This window comes from Homalodisca vitripennis, chromosome 4, assembly GCF_021130785.1.
Source record: "Homalodisca vitripennis isolate AUS2020 chromosome 4, UT_GWSS_2.1, whole genome shotgun sequence".
NCBI classification, from domain to species: Eukaryota; Metazoa; Arthropoda; class Insecta; order Hemiptera; family Cicadellidae; genus Homalodisca; species Homalodisca vitripennis.
In genome coordinates, this window is record NC_060210.1 from 46,610,139 (window position 1) to 46,616,138 (window position 6,000).

Here is a 6,000-nt window from a genome sequence, read left to right on the forward strand (position 1 = left end):
ACTTGTAAGATTATTAGCTGGATGCAAAGACGTAGCCAGTGAGGGGATCCAAGGGGTCCGGTTTCCCCAAATTTTCAATTACTTTTTTAGTAAAAGATTATTATTATTTAAATAATTCAGTATTACTGACATGTACTGCTGAAAGACCGTTCTCAACAAAGAACGGGACAAGAACTTTTTAAGAAACAAAATGGAGCCTTACTCTCTGTCCATTACGGGAAAATATCAGTTGTCTGGACCACCCCCAAATTTTTTCCCGGCTACGTTCTTGGCTAGATGACGTGCTGCACGGGTTTGTAATATCTCAATTCTTTCTATTTCATGTCGATCTTTACGTTGCTGTGCAGTCCACAATTGACTGAAAATTAACTTGGTTTGTAGAATTTCAAGGTTTTTTTTTAACGCAAATTGATTTGCGTCTTATAGGCAGCGTTAGTCTTGATGTAAAATACACATAAAATGAAACCATATAATCAAAGATAAACCAAGGAACTTGTTTGCCAGCTGAGAAGCAAATATTTAAAACATCCAATACAATAACACGAACACCTGATTTTGAAAATTTGTGCTTTACTTTGGGCAGGTAAATTTATTTTTTGTCTATATGGCCTAATAAACCTTCCGGAATTAAACGAATATTTTGTCCAAGTGGCTCAGCTGTTCTTGAGTTTTATGTTTAAACACATTACTTTCAATTTCACACATAGCTTCCTGCTCAATAACAGGCACGTCATGGGCATATTTTTAAATGCATACCAAACATACCTGTAATAGCCCCTCGAAAATATTCTATTCCATTTATCCATTTCTATATAATTGACTTTTAAGTATAAAGTGCAGTGTTTTGGTTCAATGAAGTCAGGAGTGAAACACTTTTTAGTTTTCCTTGTTGTGCCCATCAAGAAAATTTGAACATTTGTCTGAGAAGCCTACTTATGCCAAAGTGTATACTTTAGGCCGTAGTAATTTACTTCAGGCTAAGTTATTTTTGATGCTATAATTGATTATTTTGTTTCGCTACTCTGGTCAAGAAAATATATACATGCATAGCTTTAAGAAGATTATTTCGCTCAACAACATCTAGTTAAGACAATTCATTTCTATTTATAAGATGATCAGTTACCCGCGGCTTCGCCCGCAATTTCTTAAACCAGTGTAAATACAAGAACTTCTGGTTCGAGTATTTTATATTTCCGATGCCAACATTGAGTTTGCCATTGTAATTTACTCTGGTCTTTGCTTTTTTGGTTTTGTAGTTCATTTTGCCTCGTTTCCTCGATCAAGAAAATATACATACATTCACAGGATAGATGAGCCTACTTCTGTCAAAAGACAACTAAGATGGGTTTTATAACAGACTAAGGTTATAGTTTTGCCTTTAATATTATTTTACATTACAGTACTAATCAAGCACTACATACTTAAAATTTGCTCGAATGTATAGTTAAAAGTATATTTGTATTAAAACTTTTAATTTTGTATCTTGATATTTTTTACTTTATTCTAAACAGTGGTTGCAGAAAAGATTCTTTATATAAGAAGTGTTATACTATCAAGCTTACTCTATGCTTTCAAGACCATAAGTATACACAAATTAATAATTGTGGTTAACTAAAATTAACTAAACACTTGGTTGTACTGTCATAAAACTATGTTTAGACAGAACAGTTGATTACGGTTAACAGGCTCTTTCAAATAATAATATTTGTTTGCTGTAATGCAACTTTTGAGACCAAGATAGATTATTTCGCAATTTTAGAGACCAGTGGGGCGTAGCCCGACGTGGTTTTTGAAATAAGAATAAGCATGTATGTTAGCCAGGGACCTTATGAATGCCCATGTAAAATAATACAATCGGTTGAGTTGTTTATGCATGAAAGCGTAACAAACAAACTCACTTTCTCATTTATAATATTAGTTAGGATATAGGTCTCAGAAACCTAGTTTGGTCAAAACATGTCTGCTTCCGGCTCTTTTAATCTTCTTTCGGTCTTACAGATTTTCAGTGCTATAGTGTAGTTTGCCTTTTGTCCTGATGAATGAAATATAATACATACTTATGACTGAGAAGCCTAAGGCAAAACACATCTCCCGATATAAAGTGGAAATACAACATTTCAAACTAATAATAGATAACACGATTTTGGGTTATAGAAATCTTGCTTTTTTCGGATCTACAGGTCTGGGAAAATTTGGCTCGTTGAGTCATGTTAGTGTTCATAACGCTGTGTTTCTTTAAGCCACTGTAAAATGCCGTATCACAATGTCAAAGAAACCAAACAGTTTTGATTAGCCTATATTATGTTCAAAGATCTATAGCTTTGTTCATTAACGCGGGTTTTATAACGTGTTTTATTAATACTGCTAAAAAACACTTTAAACACAGAATTTTCAATGCATCAGATGTTTTTGATTCTTTATTAGCTCAATCTGGAATAGACGTTAATAGGGTAACTTCGTCTCTGTTATCTACATGCCTCTACCGATATACTAAATATTTTACAAAAAATATTACCAAATTTTTCAGCCTTTTTGACGAACTTCAGCTGAAACATCAGAGAAGGTTTAAAAGTGCCAACAGCTCTTTAATGTCACTTAAAATAAGTATTGTGAAACTTAAATATTATCATTATATTTACAAATTCTGGTGTTCCGGAAAAAATGTTCCAGTCATTCTCAATTTCACAATTCTCAAAATTGAAAGGCATACTGAGAGTTTGCCTTTTGTGTCAATGAAGAAAATATATCGTGACTGCGATCAAATGTGTTATTCCACACTCCTCTGACCTTTCTTATGTAACAAATAATGAGAAAACAATAATGCCTGTGTACAACTGAACGGTCGAGTTAAGTTCTAATCATTGAATAGAATATTTTTAGAATATTCAAACTGCAAGGCAGTAGACATTTAACCTTAAATCAGGGAGACAAATATTTTACAGATAGTGACTTTAAATGAATATGAGACAATTCCCATGGCAGTTGATTCATTAGTTTCTGACATTGGGTTTCTTTTCAGAAGTATTGTCACGCCTATACATTTCTATAGTATTTTAGTTTAAATTAGCAATTAGTAAAGAATATTAAACATTCTGAATATGAACATAAAAAGCGCTAGTAAGCGTATTTGGTAAATATAGGTTATTATAACAAATTAAATGAAACGTAATGGCTATAATCTGGGACGAAGCTTACTAGTTTTCGTGCGCTAAGAAGGGTCCACAAGCGATAATGCAGGGTGGTTAAATTGTAAGATTCTCCTTAAACACGGGGTCTTAGCAAATGTATTTAGATTAAAAAAGGAAACTCAATAATATTCTTTTTAAATGGAAAGATAGTTATAACCTTACTGATTTATCCCAAAGTAAAAATAGGAAGTTTGTATGTTTATAATTTCGTTTTCACTGATATGTCTTAGGTACTTATAAATAAGGTTTTATAGTAGTGCGGATATTCTCAAAGGTCAGTATAATGGGTGTAATATTAGATAGACTGAAGTGTTTTAACTGTTCAATATACAGTTCATAAGAATGAACAAACAAATTAATAATTTCGTCTTTAAATTTAGGACCTTAAAATTTGTTTACTCTTAATTTGAATTCGTACATAAGTGATGAGTTGGTGCAATGGAGAATTTATTTTTTGTATATAGAGGTTTAGAGCAAGTAGTTTGTTTAAATACTGATAAAATATGTGTTTAAGTTAAATCTTGCTAGTTGAATAGCTATCATCTGTTGTTCCGTAGATATCTTCTAGGAAAGTAAACATTTCACAGAAGACAGATAACACATTTTTACAGTTGCTGAACATCAAGAGTGAAACAAAGGTTCTTCATAAACATGGTAATGAGTGCTGTGGTTTCAAGAGCAAAGTTAACAATAAATTGTACTCAACCAACACAATTACCAACAGACTACTAATTGTGAGCTTGCCCTCTCTTTATTGTGTTCCTTGATTGTGTTTCCTTTTCTTTCTTCCAACTGCATTCCGTGAAAAAACATGCGTACAAGTGGAATTCATTATATACTTCTGTTGTTTTATTTGATATTATCAAGCAATGAGAATCCTTCAAATCAACAATTCGAATAATTGGTTTAGTTAACGTGTTTACATTGTGCAGCTAATATAACCCTATCCTTCAGCATCAAATGCAAAATATGAAATAACTACGTATTTCGATTAAAATATATTTGAACTATCTCCAATATATGTTTATAGGAAGAAAAATTGAATTATCAGAACAGGTTCTACAAATAATGAGAAAAATTAAATATGAAAAAGTTGTTACCAAATTTATACCTAGGTTACAGGTTTTCTAGTTAGTGGTAATAGATCTAAAAGTTTGATAAAGATTTCCTCCATTTGAGATAATTTAGTGCGCGAGGGTTGGCAGCAGGAAATGAGAGGCAGATCCGTTTTAAAGGCTGCAAGCTTGTCATTGATGTAGAGCTGTTCCAGTCTGACAGCTTATTTTCTATGAGGGTTTTGAAGTTAATATATATATAAAATTGTAATAATGACTAGTATATATATATATATATATATATATATATATATATATATATATAACTACTTTGGATACATAGGTACCTCTAAGCATATGCAAAACACACACGCGCGCGCGCACGCACAAAATTTGAAGTCAGTAACTTACTCCAAAGCTGAATACGTAAAAACTCAAAATAAAAAGATTCGGAAAAAACTAATTTGAAAGAAAAGAGTACTTAAAACTTACATTTAAAAGTCACCAGCGCCATATTGTGAATTTTTCCCCTGTCCCTGGTCTCCTTTCTTCCTTTTAAATTGTTTTTTCTTCACTCTAGATTCTTTCGTAATTTCTTCTACTGCATCTAATGTTTAACATTTCAGAGTACTGTATTATCCTACAATCACTATTTTATAAATTTTAAATCAAACTATATCATATATAGGCTCTCATTTGAATTTTGTGTCCTAGCATGAAAACATTTTTGTAAAGAGTTTATTTTTTGTGAGATATCTGAATATTTGTTTTATGTGGAGCATTGCTGGTTCTAGCACTGAGTTTTTGTATTAGGAAACTTCACCAATTGCCTATTGCCCTATTGGGATTTACACCAAGGATCAAGCTCCCCTAAGCAAAGTTAATATTGCGGTTTTAGTCACTAGATGATTTGTGAAAATAAGCGCCATATACATTTTTAATTGCTTCTAGGTTATTTAAGTTCTTGGAAAAGCTTCTAGGAAATAATTTGCTGTCTGATGGTAAATCTATCAAAGGGACTGGAAGATTACCAGATAAAACTATTGATGAAATACAAAGCTACTATGGAAATGCAATTAGAAACAATGTTGAAAACTTAGAAAGCATGAAGAAAGCTGTGTGTGCAATTTACATCCACCGTCTGTCAACTCTGATGGTAATCCCAGCCACAGCTTGTGTTCTCCCCCACCAGACACCTGGTGTAAGTATAGGCTAGCCCAAGCAGAAAACAAACCCTACAGTCACAAAAGGGCCATCCCCTTAGCAGTAATGGAGGCCATAAGCCTACATTTCAAGCTTTGGCCCATCCAGATTTGCTTCGAAAATGCTTGCACGGCAAAACACAAAATGTGAATGAATCCTTTAATAATGTTTTGTGGACAAGGATTCCTAAAAATACCTTTGTAGGAAGAAAAACCTTGGAATTAGGAGCTAAAGATGCTCTTCTAACATTTAATGATGGCAATATAAGTAGACTACAAGTTTTAAAAGGACTAGGACTTTGTGATTTTGGACTACTGTTGCTGCACTGAAAGATGCGGATGACATCTGGACCCGTAAAGCGGATAAAGCAGTCCGAGAGATGACCTAAGAGTCCAGAGTGCAAAAGAGAAGAAAGAACTTGCTGAAAGTGAAGGCGGGGGTGATCACTACTGTCCAGGAGGTTTCTAACTCTTGTAGGTTACATTGTCATTGTAAATAAAGGCTACCTTGGTTTGTTTTTTGCAATTACCGAAAGTTTCATTTTTTCACCTTTA